The 15,927-nt window shown below is 45.9% G+C and overlaps 1 protein-coding gene across 1 annotated transcript in view; it reads right to left on the bottom strand.

Annotated features, from left to right (window-relative positions):
* SLC30A5 (solute carrier family 30 member 5) overlaps positions 1-15,927 on the bottom strand; it is a 238,017-nt gene that overhangs the window by 133,765 nt on the left and 88,325 nt on the right. The window lies entirely within an intron of this gene.

The raw sequence follows: 15,927 nt of genomic DNA, 5'->3' as shown, positions 1-15,927 counted from the left end.
TATTGTGCATGCAGCTATGTACAGCCCAAAACTCTTCGCTATCCAAGCACACTTATTAACAAGAGAATCACTAAACATTACCAGAATTTAAAAAGCAAAAGATCAAGCAGGTACATTTTACTGAAACATGAAGAAGGAATGTGACGTATCGTGAGATCTTAAGTTCTCAAGTTGCCGGAGGAGAAGGTTTGCTTGCGATCACACGAGGGAAGCTGTGGACCAGGGACCAGAGGCCCCTACACAGGTCCCTCTCAGAAGGGAGAGGGCTCTGAGAGGAGTTTGTTGAACCAGCCGGTCAGAGCAGACCACCAAGCAGCTTGGAAACTGCCTGAAGCTGCGGGTGCTGAGAAGCCAGGTGGAGACAGGAGGGAGATCAGGGAGGGTGCAGGGATCCTCCCTCGCATCTGCCTGGCATAGCCCACTTGTGGACCCTACCCCTACACGGAAAGCCACTGTGAGACGTGTAACTCAAGCCAAGGAGTGAGCTGCAAGTGTGTGGTGGATAGCTGAGATTAGTGTCATAGCCCCGGGTGGGCATCCAGAGCCATGGAAGCAGCCCAACTTTGGACTGAGTGCGGTGTGTGGCTTTGGAAATGTCCCAGCCCCAACCTGGGGAGAAAAGAGGAAGAGTAGAGATGGCACTAGGGTGAATGGGGTAGCCGAGGAAGCCCCACTTCACGTCGACCTGGGCAGAGGCAGGATTTGTAAATAGAGGGAGGCACAGACTGGTGGTCAGAAAAAACCAGGACAAGCGCCCAGACCACCTAGAGGAAAATTAAGCGGGAGATCCCTTGACTTAATAGTGCCAAGAGGAAGATGTTGGCAGAGATTGATGCAGAGGCTCGCCCCACAGTAGTCACCTTAGCCATGACAGCCTTGACAGGCACGACGGCCAACGATGGTGCTGGTGAGCAAGCCTGTGGCGAGATGAGTAATGAGCGCAGCCGTACCAAAGAGACAAGGTATACAGATACAAGTGGCAAGCATCTGATTTCTTTTTCCCTTTGACTGTAAAAGAAGCGGAAGGGCTTGTGGAAGGGCAAGGAGCACCTGGTTCCTCTGGTCAGGGGCCAGAATCCCCAGAGGACAGTCTTTTAGTGATGGGCCAAGTGCAGCTGCCGCTACAACTACCCCCAATCATAACTCTAGAAATTATCACCCTGGAAAAGGACCAATTCAACAGCAGCAGAAATGCAATAAACACAAGTATTAGCGGCAAGACCAACAATAACAGCCCCAGGGGCGAGATTGTCGTATGGTCCCTCTGGATTGCAGGGAACACAGCACCCTGGAGTTTAAGTTAACCCAGTAAATGCTAAGCCCCCACTCCTCCAGACGCCACAGATGCCACCAAATAACCAGACAATGGAGGTCCTCAATGCAAATGTAACTAAATTTGGAATGCCTTTCTGATTTTTAAAGAGGGAACCGGCACATCTCAGTTGAATTCTCGCATGGGAATTGCAATAGCGAGCCAGTTCAAGCAGCACTGCACAAGTGAGGTAGACTCAGCTCACCCGACGTAAGGGGAGCAGAGCCCCCGGACTCTCCATGCGCAGAAGACCAAAGCCCAGGGCGCAAAATGAGGGCCAAGAGTCCAAATGGGGTGGCAACTGACATCAACAACTTCTGGGAGGTAGTATTGAATACAATGCAAGTGACAGTGGAAGCACTGAATGATCACGCAAACAAAATGGACGTACAAGTGGACCTGTTACATACATACACAGTTTTTGTGTCAGGGACGAGAAGCTGGAGAATCTAAATAACCTGATTCAAAGAGTTCCATCACGGAAGGACGATGAATTCACAATGTGTACTTGCAAGGAGGTAATTGGCAAACTGGTACAACTGCCAGTGATTCTGGAGGAAATGTTGAAGAAGTAAGGAAAGTATCATGTGTAACTACACAGACAGCAGCACAAGCAGATGATGAGACAGTGCACACAATGAAAGTAAAGTGCACTTTGCTGGGGAGAAGTGCGCAGCAGTGGCAGAGCAGATGCCAATTACCCCAACCAATGAAAGAACCAACAAGCCAGCACAAACAGACAAGGGAACAGGATGACCCCTATTGTGAGGAGAACTCATGAACAAAAGCAAGAGCCAGTGACTATTGAGCTGTCACCACCAAATAACCCAGCACCGCCATGAATGATGAACCGGGAAAGAAAGCGAGCATGGAAAGGCAGACACAGAGCCTATCGAGTGAGGTCCTGCACATGAAAAGCATCAGGGGAATACGGAAACAGAATTGATGACTCCACCACAATGGAGGTAAAGCAAGGAGAAGCGGGAGGTGAGCATCAAGAGATTAGAGAGCAGTGGGTGATGGGGGCACCCCTACAGCCCCAACTATTTTTCAAACCGCTACTGGTTAAAGAAGGTCAGTAAGAGGCCATGAAGGTCCCTAATTGCCGCACAAAAGATGTTGCCGTAAAGAAGAATGAAAAGGCAGAACCCACTTCCGTAAATAAGAGACCAGCACAGAACAGTAACACCCTTGCCAGGCCAGGAGTCCTAATGAATGAAACATGCAGTCTAGAAAGGAGGGAAGTCAGACCCCAGGAGGAGGGCCTCCCTGACCAGCACAATGGGCGAATGACACCGGACCACAAACTATGGAGGATATGAGAATTAACTGTGGTTCTAAATCTATCTGCAGCTTGTGTGGAGGACATCCAGAACTGAGGATAATGCACCATGCGATGAATTTAAACACTCATGAGGGTGGCACACAGGATCAGAATACAAGCCCACCCAGAAATATTTCATAGAAAATTAAGACCTCTGCTGCCTACACAGGACCAAAGGCAAGCATTTCAGATCTCCAAATACAGACCTAGAGGATCCCATGATATCCTAAAGCATTCAAAGATATTAAAACTAAATTCTGGCACCCCGCAGAAAGCAAGTATCTGAACCCAGACTTATTACGTTCAACTGCCCGCAGATGCAAGTCAAAGTCATGGCCTGTAAGGAGCTGGGAGATACAAATAGGGCATTTACTGGAGGGGTGCTACCTGCCCAGCTCCATCCACAAAACCAACCAACAAGGGATATTATAAGCCATATGGCACTACTTGTGGGACAACGTAAGGGTTGGAATCAACAGGTACCCTCACTTCTGAAAGGTCTGCTGGGTTGGCCTCTGTCCATTAATGTCTCGGGGTTGAAGATTCAAGCAGCAGATACACAAACAGAGGTAGTCTTTGGGTCCAGACGAGTCTCCAAACAGGGTGAACAGGACAATTGGAGCTGGCTACCATCGGTCCCAGTGGGGGAGGGCAGTAAAGATTGAAACGTGAATCGTTTGAGGCATCACACAAAAAACATGACAAACTAAACATCTGTGCCGGGAATCTGGGAGGCCTTGCCACAAAAATCGAAGATGGAACATTTTGAGAAGTTTGACATAATTGAGTTCAGGAGACTAGGGTGCAAACCAGCATTCCATTAATTGGGGTACTTGAATTCAACAGATGGGCACACAAAGATAGCACCCATGGAAGGGCGCAAGGTGGGTTAGGAACCTGTGTGAACTCAAAACTACCCGCAAAGGTAATGCCACTGGATATAGAAGAACCCTGGTTACTGGGTCTACATCAGGAGGGATGGGACAAGCAGTCGGCAACTCCACTAGTCCTGGTTCATATTTATTTTAATCCGAGAGAAAAAAAAATAGTTGAGAAACTGACCAAGCTGCTCCTAGAGTGGAAAGGAGATAAACAGATGGCAAACCTGGTAATTATCAGAGATTTTAATCTGATGTTATATGTGCTGGGCAAAGTCACCCTCTGCATAGATGCCATGACAATCTTGGGAAAAGGCTCCTGAAGACGTGTAAAGCAGTAGGTGTGGTAATAGTCAGAGGACGCGGCGCTCCTCTAAGATGACCTCCTACATTGACTACACAATGGTGAGCGCTATTCTGTTTAGTGGAGTAGTGGACTTTAAAATAGAGCACAGATGATAGTGACCATCACCCGGTAAACTTCTAAGTGCCGATATGTCCATATTAGATCAGGTGCGGATAGTGCAGGCTAAAGCTCACACTGAAAATTGAAAATGCTTTAAATGGAGTCTGGATTTTTCAACGTTTTATATAGCGCGAACAAGATCTTTGCAGATATCAGAGCGCTTTACAGAGAGGAGGGATAAGGGAAACAAGAGGGTGATTAAGCAGACTTTTGTTACAATAATGACAATAGGTAGTACGTGAGTAACAAAATAAGATCGCAATCAGATAAAAGCATAATACATGTAGATAATCAAATAAACAGCTAATACAGAGTCGGTGTAAGGTCTTAGATCGGACCAAAATAGAGTTCAGGTGAATTTAGCCATTAGTATGGCTTTTACTTCTTTCTTAAAAAATGCAGTGGAGGAGATCAGCCTTGTTTCGGGCGAGAGTGCATTCCAGATCCTAGGTGCCATTCCTGAGAAGGAGCGTTTGTATGTTTTTTCCTTCCGGAATCTTCGAGGTTTCAGGAGGAGATTTTTTGAACTTTTATTGGTTCTCGAACCTCCTGATACGGTCAACTTTTGGGTGAGGTAGTTGGGTGACCTGTGGTGTACAGCCATGTGTGTCATGCAGGCAATTTTCAACTGTATTCTGGCTTCGAAAGGTAGACAGTTCAGGGATCTTAAGTTAGGGGAAATATGCGAATGTTTTCTTGATCCAGTGATCAGTCTCGCAGCGGCGTTCAAGGAGGCTCTTAGTGGTGCGGTTGTAGATAGGGGGAGACAGCTGAGAGCCACACTTCCGTAGTCTATGCGTGGGATGACTAGGGCTTGTACTGCGGTTTGGAAGTCCTTAGCAGGGAAGAAGGGTTTAAGTTTCCTCAAAGTGTTGATTTGGAAGTTAGCTCCTTTAGTTGCTTTGCTGATATGCTGCTGCATGTTGAGATTGGCATCCAGTGTTATGCCTAAAGATTTCGCTGAGTCCACGATGGTGGGTTGGATATTGAGTGCGGTTAGGTGCTTGAGCCAGGATTGGGTGGTGGAGATTTTCGCGGGAGGAGAGATCAGAAGGAACTCCGTTTTCTGCGCATTAAGTTTGAGGTGATTATCGGCCAACCATGATTGGGTGTTTCTGAGCGTGGAGTTCAGAAGTTTGATGTCTTCCGGGGATTCTAGTTTGAGGTAGGGTTGAGTGTCATCAGTGTACATGTGAAAGTGTACATTAGATGCTTGAAGCAAGGTGGTGAGTGGTTCCATGACTAGGTTGAACAAAGTGGGGGATAGGGAAGATCCTTGTGGGACACCTAATGTTACAGGTACAGATGAGGACAACACGTTGTTGATCTTGAACTTCTGAGATCGGTTATGTAAGAAAGAAGTGAACCATTTGAGAACAGTCCCAGATAGACCCATTCTGGTGTTTAACAGCTCAAATAGGTTCTCATGTTTGACGGTGTCAAATGCTGAGGAGAGATCAAGTAGGATGAGGAGGCAGGAGTCATTGTGATCAAGGATTTGGAGGGCGTCATCAATTATGTGCGTCATAGCCGTTTCCATACTGTGCCTTGCTTGGAAGCCTGATTGACGAGTGTTGAGGAGGTCAAACTGATCAATGTGTTTTGTCAGTTGGAGTTGTACGCATTTTTCCAGCAGTTTGGCCATGGTGGGGATATTGGTGATAGGGCGGTAATTGTTTAGGTCGGTCGGGTCAGCTGTCGGTTTCTTGAGTATAGGCGTGACTTGCCCTATCTTGAGGGAGTCGGGGATGAGTCCTTGTTGTAGGGAACTGTTAATGATTTTAGTCCAGAGTGGGAGGAGCAGGGGGGTGAAGTCTTTTACAGCATTAGCAAGTAAGGGGTCTGTGAGGTGATTGGAGGGTTTCAAGGTGCCGAGCAATTTGTTAATTGATTCTTCTGAGTAGGTGTCGAAGGACGACCATGCTGTGTTATTTTTAGGTTGAGTGGCAGTGCTGCTGATGTGGCTGGAGTATCGGCTTACATCGTTGAGGAGTTCGCTTTTTATATTATCAGTTTTTTTCTTAAAGAAAGCAGAAAAGTCTTCACAGGATGGTATATTACTTGTTGTGCTGTTTGATTGTAGAGGTTGTTCCTTGGTTTGAGTTTTGACTAGTTCAAACAGTTTTCTTGGTCGATTTTTTGCTTGGTCGAGCTGGAGGCTGAAGAAGTCTGTTTTCGAGCGCTTGATTTTCCTAAAGTAGGCGATCCTCTTTTTTTTGAGCGTTCTAAGGTGCAGTGCTGAGGGATCTGATCTCCAGGTGCGCTCTGCCATTCGCATGGCACGCCTGTCTTCATTGAGTCTGCCGTCATACCATGGGTTCGAGATCTTAGCGGAGGCTCTCTTCAGTTGCAGTGGGGCGGCTTCATTGATTATTGAGGTCATAGAGTTGAGGTATAGGTCGGTCAGAGATTGCACGTCAGAGACGCCGATAATACTGGATAATACTGAAGGCTTGGCACGTGAGGCTGAGACAATCTTGAAGGAAATATCAACCAGTGAGGAGAACCCAGGCATGGGAGTGACTCTTGGAGACCCCAGCAGCAAGATTTACCAGCTGACAATTTGGCAAAAGGTACAAATATTACCCACAACTGTTTTATCACCCAGCCAAAGCCAGTTTGCCTTATCAGGTCAAAGATCAACAAAGTGCTCAGTCAACTGCTGCACTCACCATAGGATTTAGTATTACTAAAATACCCACAAATTGAGCATAAAAGCCTAAAAAAGGCGGTATGGCTGCTAAAGAAAGAGAGATCAGAAGCACTGTGGGCAATGCTACAATACTCCTCAAAGGTAACTACCATAGAACCTTCTGAAAACTAGTCAACAAGCTTGATAAGGGTCCCAGGGCGGCGAACAATGCTAATATATGTGTGGAAGAATGGATTAAATACCTACAAACACATTACAAGGAAAGTACAGACGACCATTCTGTACCTGGCCCACGTCTGACCCCACATGTAAAAGATCAAAGCACAAGCCCACATGAGTTGGTTACCCTGAAAATCAATAGCAATGGTGCTACAAACACCCTAGACAACTCAATGGAGCCCCAAGACTTTTCAATTTTATTTATTTATTTAAAGAGTTTTATATAGCGCTGGCTAGACCCAAAGGTATCAGAGCGGTTTACATGAGAATCAACAATGTAACAGAAAAAGATCAACAATTACACAATACATACAATACATCAAAAAATAGGCAATACGTCAGAAGAGGAGAGAAAGGAGACAGAAAAGTAGTGGAGGGGCAGGGGAGGTGAGAAAGGGAGGATAAGGGAAGAGACAACAAGGAGAGACGAAAGGAAGTCTCTCTAAAATCTCTAGGATGACATCTCCGAGGTTGGTAGTGTGGATTGGGGAGTCCCGCAGGGTTCAGCGTTGTCACAGCTGCTCTTCAACCTCTACCTACAACCTCTAATCGAATCTCTGGTACTTATGGGTTGTCGTGTTTTTAACTATGCTGACGACACCCAGCTGTTATTTAGCATTGAGAACTCATCTGGAGCACATGGATATGTGCAAGAGGCTCTCAAGTTTACAGTGGGGTGGATGACGGCCAATTGGCTGAAAATCAACCCTGAAAAGACAGAGGTTCTTGTGGTATCTACGGGCATATCACCTTGGGGGGATCTGTTCTGGCCCCAAGATCTTGGATCTGCACCGTTGCCAGTGCCAAGTGTGAAAAGCCTTGGCATAAAAATTGACCAGGAATTGTCAATGACGGCTCAGATCTCAACCGTCGGGGGCACATGTATTGGCCTAATTAGGCAGCTGCGTAGGCTAGTTCCCCTCCTATCCCAATCCATGCTCCGTACGGTGGTCTCTGCCACCATTATATCACGCCTGGACTATGGCAACGCCCTCTACTTGGGTTTGCCAAAAAATCTGACACACAGACTGCAAGTTGCCTTAAATGATGCTGCGCGTCTAATTTTTAGGCTTCCTAGACGCTCTCATGCTTCACCGTTATTGCTAAAACTCCATTGGCTCCCGGTGAAACAGAGGGTGGAGTTTAAGAGTCTGTGCATTGCACATAAGACGCTTTATGGACAGGCGCCTGCCTATATTAAGGAACGCCTGACACCATATCTGCCTAAACGGACTCTTAGATCATCCGACGCCCAGCTGTTGGCCTGCCCCCGTTTTAAAATGGCAACTAAGGGTGGAAGAGCCTTTTCCATACAGACTCCACTGTTGTGGAATAAGCTGCCAGACTATCTTCGGAAAGAGACTAGCCTCCTATGCTTTAGGAAACAGCTAAAAACTCTTTTGTTTAGAGAAGCCTTTGGATCTCTATAATCTATTGCTCTTTCCCTTCTTTCTGCGTGAGATTTCCTGGCTGCTCCTTTGGTCATAAGCGCCTTGAGACCTGTAGGTGAGATGGCGCTATATAAGCTAAAGTAACAATAACAACAATAAAAACCGACTGGGTAGGTGACGACCTAGGAGGGAATCCACGGCCCATCTCCTCTATAGCTAAACCAGGTAGCTCCATCGGGCATCAAACAAAATAGTTCAGTCTCAATAAATTGAGAGAGAAGAGACATAAATAGAGGGAGGATGCGCGAAGAGACGACAGGAGAGACGAAAGGAAGTCTGTCTAAAGACCGACTGGGTAGGTGACGTCTAAGGAGGGAATCCCCGACCTGTCTCCCCTATAGCTAAACCAGGCAGCTCCATCCGGCATCAGACAAAATAGCTAGATCTCAATTGACAAGGGAAAGTTCACAGATAAACAGGGTGGGGACTGAGTGCCAGGACAGGTGAGGGCAAAGGTCAGAAGCAGGAAAGTGGAGAAGAGTAGAGTGGGGAGGGGTAGGGGTAGGGGGAGGAGGGAGATAAGGTCAGCAGAGACGCAGGAGGGTTTGTTGCAGCCGTCATTTTAGGCAGGTATAGGCAGTATATACAAAAACACATTTAAGGAGTATGGAGGAAGGATAAATAGGAAGGATAGGGGGAAGGGGGAAGGATGGAGATAACAGCAGGAGAGATGAAGGAAGGTCTGCCTAATGTCCGGCTGGGTAGGTGAACGGCCGAGAAGGGAATCCACAGCCCATCTCCCCTATAGCTATCGGGGTAGCTCCACCGGTAGTCCTTGGTCAAAATAATTGCAAACTCGTGCTCCAACTGCGCACCTCACCCAACAGCATACAGACTGCACTCCAAAAGCACGACGCTACAACCTGGGATGGTTTCCTGAACTCGAAGTTCTAGCGAATACTGATGGTGGGAAGCATTCTGGAAAGCTGGAAAGGCTCAGTGATCCACCCCATCTTCAAGGGTGGAGTAGCTGCATCCCCTAGCAGTTACAGGTCGATATCGCTGTTCAATGTGGACCTCAAATATTAACAGTAGTACTCCAAGATTCACAGGAGTAGGCGACTGAGGCAAAAAGGCTGCCAATGAACCAAACAGGGTTCAACAAAAAGCATGGAACCACCACTAACTTGATGGCTGTGGGGCTCATAATGAAAAGAGTATGTGAAACTGAGACGCCACTATTCATGCATTTTGTGGACTTCAATGAGGTCTTCAATGGCATCCCTCGAGGCCTGCTAGGGAATAAACTATTACGCTTGGGAATTCCACAAAACCTTTATAGGACCATCCAGCTGATCTACACTAAAACCTGGGTAAAGATCAAGATGGGAGACGTATGCCATTTATCCACAAAGGTTAACACCTCCCTTGGATTGAAACAGGGATGGTATTGGCACCACTGTTGTTTAATTTGTTCATTTAGGATTTCTCAACCTCCCTGGCAGAAGTGGTGTTGCATGCACCGTTACAACATATATTTATACAAGGTTTAAACTTGGCTCACAAAATTCCTTTGCTACACAAAAAGAGCTATCATTGCAAAAACTGAAACCTTAAACTTCGCCTTTGCAAACCTAACGAAAGGTCTGAGGGGCCATAATCTAAAAGCATGGAAAACAGTGATCAAATCAAAAATTGTTTCATCTTTATCATATCGAAGTGAAATAATGCTGGGTGAAGACGCGGACCTGTTGGAGAAGCTTGCAATGCAAACATCTAAACAAGCATTCCAGATTCCGAAGTTAGTCTTTACCGCCCAAGTAAGACTGGAATTTGCCTTGGCAAAACAATCACTAGCCAGGCAAAGGGCATTCATGAAGTGCTGTTATCGACTGCAGAGTGCCCCGGCAGGATCTCTGGCTAAACTCGTCTGGGCAGAGATAAACCTAACCAGGAGAAAATGTCAATTTGGTAAATAATGTTCTGGTCACCCTATCAGGCCATTTTGAAACTAATCTGAATCCTTCATTGAACCGGTCAGTTAGGCTAAAGTACCAGAAAGAAGACCTTAAATGAAGAAAAGAGAATGCCTTCCTTGTAGTCATGGCCCTTTATAAGGAGTTTTCCATTCAATTTATAAACATCTCTACTCATTAACACTTTTCCAAAAATTAGAAAAAGAACAAGTTATTCACCTTTGGTAACGTTCTTCTGGAAGATACGTCTAACTGAAGATTGCTTTTCTTAGAATACTCCCCAAGCGCCAGACTGGGTACAGAACCTTTTTCACCAATGCTTCCGAGTGTCGTTGGTGATGCAGCGTCACCAATGCTCCTGAGTGTCGCTGGTGAGGCTGTGCAGCTCTGCAATGGCTCTTTACACCCTTGGAAGTAGCAGAGTGGAGCTGCATATAAGAGCTACACTGTGCGCTGATGGCAGTTTGTTGCTTTCTGCACCTTCAAAGGGGGATTGAGAAGCAATTGTTGGTACAAGTGTGTTGATATGGGTGTGCCGATTCCTAAATTTAGACTTGGTTAGAGGCCACTTCACAGAATGGGAAGGTAGCGCTAACCGCAGATGCCTCACCTTAGAAAAGAGACCAAACAGTACCTGCCAAAGGAGGTTGGTCTATGTAGGGGACTCAGACCAAATGTCCTGCAGAACTGCAGAAGTGAAATGTGCTTCCCGGCAGACCTGGTTATCAAAAGAAAAGTACTTTGTGCAAATGTGCACCAACACCTAAGTCACAGTCTGGCGGAAACCAAGGACAGGTATTCTGCGTGCTAATGCAGCAGTAGCAGCCTTGGCCCTGGTAGGATGGGCGTTCAGACCTTCTAGGAGCCACTTCTTGGCCAGTGCATAGCAGATCTTGATGCACAGGACTACCCACTTTAACAGGGTTCAGCCTTCAGTTTCTTAGTCAAGAGAACCTCAGAGAAAGTTGACAGTCCCCTCAGGACCCAGTGAACCCTTCTCTAATATTGGAACCGCCCTCTAGTCCCTCGCTTGATGTTCCAGCAACAAATGAGACCGTTTGTAGCATAGCATACTTCCTAGTGTTTCAACGAGGTCTGTTTGTACATCTACATCTCAAGCCACGGACCAAGTGCCAGAACCAGCAACAAAGAGAAAGCGGGGTGGGGTACCCCAGAGGCAATAAAATGCAAAGATATCCAAAACCAATAGGATTGGTGAGCTGGAGACTTCAGTAATGCCATCTATACCAGAGCCTCAGTTATCTATTCTTTTTTATGGGTGCTACTAATTCGGACGTGGCTGGTGTTCATCCACCTTATGCTGCAGATGGTTTCTGGGTTAAAATGGGAACCCTACTTACATCATCTTTCTTACCAATCCACAAAAGACTATTATTAATAGAGGAAAAACTTTTGCAATTAGAATCACTTGCTGTATCCAACTCTGGTTTCATCAATAAGTCTTTGGGGGGAAACGCTGGGTTTTCTGCAACTACAACAAATGTGATGTGTAACCCACCTATCTCCACTATCCTACCACCTACCTCATTACTATCTAATATAATATTAGCACCATCTAGTGGGAATGCTGGGGCTGGTACCACCACCAATCTTGGCAATGTGACACACGGTGGAGCAGGAAGTGATGAGAATGCGAGATCGGAGACGTTCACTAGGGGGGGGTGCATAAAACCCCGAGAAAACATGAAGCTCGCCATCGCCGCACATGCCTTTCCAGCACTGCTGTAGTGAATCACAGCCTGCCACGCATAGATTTACCACCTGCATCATCTCCATATGGTGTTGTATTGGCTGGGGTTCCCTTGTAGGAACAAGGCAAAGAGGAGACGTATAGTGATCTAAAAAATAAGTGTACCCATTGGCTAAATACAAATAGACCACTCCCACCTCAGGTGTTCAGTGAAATTTTATTTGCCCATAGAGTAAGTTGGGTGGGACAAAGAGAGAAACTTATTGAGGGTGATTGCATTTTGATTAATTTTAGAGACAGACGGGCGGTTAAATATATTTGTAATTGGTGCCAGTCGCGTGTGGCAAATGGAATACAGACCCTTCCTTTATGCTATTTTCACCCTCCTTGTCCTCTATTAGAGAGAAGGGGTAACTCATGGGAAAGATGGGAACCGAGAGCTCAAGCAGGAAGTGAAAATAACAGACGCCGTAACTCTGATACCTTCCTACCAGTTGCCCTCCCCGTGAGTAACAGATTTAGTGTCTTAGATCAGGTAGATTGACTAATCCCCAGCAGCCAATATTCATCATCTGCGGCTCAACAGTTAGGCTCACCCCCTATTTGTGAGGGAGCTAAGGTCCACGATCAGTTATTGGTCTTGAGTAGTGAATTGGCGATAGAAGAAATCTCTAAAGGAACCGTTGATGATATTCAGGAGGCTTCAGAAAGTATCCTGTTTGGAAGGGTGGGGACCATGCCTGTAACACCTGAATGGGGGGAGTCTACTCTTGTATCCCAGGCTATGAAAGTTCAAAGGTTACAGGGAGCTGTGGCTACTAATCAGCTTCCGATGATAAGTAACGACTTAGCATTAGTAGAGAACAACATAGGAAGAGTTGATAGTCATACTGAGGCCCCCTATGATACCACCGGTGGTTATGAGGAGGTGAACTCGTTCATGGCTCCTGTTAGAGGGGAGCCCCTCATAGCTGTGCAGAGTACTACAATAGAAATGCCACATGGCCTAAGGATGTTGTCTTGGAATATAGCTGGATTAAATGCCAAAATGGGCCTCCCCGAATGGGGTGAATTCATTGATACCCATGAGATCTGCTTATTCCAAGAGACCTTGGCATTAAAATCTTTGCATAGAGCTGGATTTGTTACATATTCCAAAGTGGCTGTTCAGGGGCCAAGGGGGAGACTGTCGGGGGGTTTCAGTATATGGGTTGGTATACACCTTGGTTGTACAGTTAAAATGATAGAAGCCCACTCCCCTGACATCTTATGTATTGTTCTCTCCCTTAGTAATTTCCCTAAGGTGGCTATTATTAATGTTTACTCTTGCCCTGTGAGGTATGGGCAGACCTCGCAGACATTAGATTGCTTGGCTTCTTTTCTTTCCACGTTGCCCGAGCAAATCTATATTATCATTGGTGGGGATTTTAATTGCCACTTCGAACCTCTTAACAGCTTACCTCATTCTATTATGAGTGATGAGGATTCAACCTGGGGAATTCCTATGTGTAACCTTTACCCGATAAGAGGCTGGACCCCCCTAGTCCTACAGCTGACCTCACTCACCCTCAGTTATTCACTGAGGGCATGTAATGGTCGCCTGTCTGCTGATAACCCAGGGAATTTAACCTTTGAAAGGAATGGACAGGCCTCCACAATTGATTATATCTTGGTAAATGTGGAAATCTGGCACAGAATCCTGAATTTTCTGGTCCAGACACGCGTTGAAAGTGACCATAATCCCCTGGTTGTAACTTTGGATAGATACCAACCGGTAGTAGGGCAGGCCTTAACTAACCCGCCACCATCTAACTTAATAGCAATCAATGGAGGCAGAAGAATCCGTTGGGGAACATTTGTACAATCCCCAGAAGCAATGGCTTCTTTGTATAAATCTATTATCCCCTTCTTAGAAAAGGCAAGCACCATCTTAGATAGCAGCAGCGTCACTGACACAAAAGAGGTGCTGGGGAAAAACCACCTGGATATGGTTGGAACTCTGGCAGAGTTTTTTTATAGTAGTACAATTCGCAAAGGAAATGAACGTAGAGAAAAAACCCTTGGTACAACAGGACATGCAGGGATGCAAAGAGTGCTCTGTTGACCAAACTCAGAGTGGGCAATACTGCAGGTACTAGGGAAGCAAGGGCGCTTTTTAAGAAAACTATTTTAGCAGCAAAATCTGAATGGGAAATTGATAGATGGCAGGCTATTCAGAAAGCCCTAGATGACAAAGATACACAAGGATTTTGGAACCTGGTGAAGACAGGAAAAACCGAGGGCAGGTCTGCAATAGAGTCAAACCTCGGGGAGGAAGTTTGGCAAGCCCATTTTAAACTTTTAAACTCTAAGTCTCAAATTGGAACCAATGAAACGAGGCCACCTGTTAGCGATCATATTTCTGTCCCCCTTGGCGACATAACTCCTTGCTCACTGGCTGAGGTAATTGTGGCTCTGGCCAAAGTTTTACCTAATAAGGCACCGGGACTGGATAGGGTTCCTGGAGACCTGTTCAGAACTGAACAGGTAGTATGGGCTCCATATCTGCAGAGCCTTTTTAATGCAATTCTCTACGGTTTGGCATCCTCTCCAACATGGGCAGGTGCCGAGATCATTCCCATTTATAAAAAAGATTCCCCTCTAGAATCGGCAAACTATAGGCCGATCAGCCTAATTAATATAACACAAAAGATTTTTGCTTGTGTTCTTTTGGGAATATTGCAGATATGGATGGATGACAATAAAATACTTACTCCCTTACAAGCAGGCTTTAGGTCCAAAACCTCAACTATAGATCAGTTGTTTAGATTACTGATCTATTGGAAAACTATAACGTTGGAGGGAGGCTCTCTCTATCTAACATTCTTGGACCTTAAATCCACATTTGATATGGTGGATCGATATCAGTTGTGGGGCTTATTGTTCGACATGGGAGCTCCAGTTTACCTTTGTCAACAGCTGAAACGCCTCCACAAAGTTACCTTTGCCAGAATAAGATTTGGAAAAAGCGGGGAACTATCAGCTTCTTTCCCCGTTGAGAAGGGAGTGAGACAGGGTTGTGTGCTTGCACCAACCCTTTTTTCCCTCTTCTTAAATGGGCTAATTGAGGATCTTCTAGCCGTTAAGGACATTGATTCTCCAAGACTTGCTAACCGCAAAATACCAGCCTTAAGGTTTACGGATGACACGCTGCTCCTATCTAAAACACCTATGGGGATGCAGCGTGTCCTAGAGGAATTTAGCCTGTTTTGCAAAAAAAGGAATTTGGAGGTAACTATACATAAAACTAAGTATATGGTTTTCCATGCTGATTCTACCAACAGCCCACACCCTAAAATGGATCCCAGGTCCTTTGAGAGGGTGCCTGTTTTTGATTACCTGGACCTTACCCTAAATGATAAAATGGAGTGGGGGCCACAAATTACTAAGGCTAACTTAAAATTATTCCAGGCAACTGGGGGGATCTTTAAAGTTCATAGGAGCTGCGCCGTAAAGGTTATTGGTCCCCCTGCTGAAATCTATAAGGTTCAAGCAAGGGGGGCCTCTACGTACGCTGCTGAACTGTGGGGTCACTGCCCAACTAACACTTTGACAGTGACCGAAAATAATTTCTTAAGACAACTCCTGGGCCTTCCAAAAAGCACCCCCTTAACTCTTTTGAGGATGGACCTGGGTATTGTTCCTATAGCTGACCTGATCGCTTTCCACTCACTCCTCTACTGGCGACGGCTATGGAGCACGCCAGAGCTAGAAAACTATAGGGAGGAATTAAAATCAGTTATGTCTATTTTGGGGGCGGGGAACTTACCTTGGTTGTCCTAGGGTTGCATTTCGTGCTATAGGGAGGAATGACCTGTGGTTTGCACCAGAGGAGACATGTCGTTACATCTAAAAAATCATTAACATCTGCTTTGAAAGAACATAGACTGGCATGTATTCTTCAGACAGCAGATTCATCCAGTCTGACTTCCAGGTTTCTGGATGTAAAGCAGCATTA

This window comes from Lissotriton vulgaris, chromosome 3_1 (genome assembly GCF_964263255.1).
Source record: "Lissotriton vulgaris chromosome 3_1, aLisVul1.2, whole genome shotgun sequence".
Classification (NCBI taxonomy): Eukaryota; Metazoa; Chordata; class Amphibia; order Caudata; family Salamandridae; genus Lissotriton; species Lissotriton vulgaris.
Note: the sequence above shows the minus strand (reverse complement) of the source record. Positions and strands in the feature narration are given on the sequence as shown.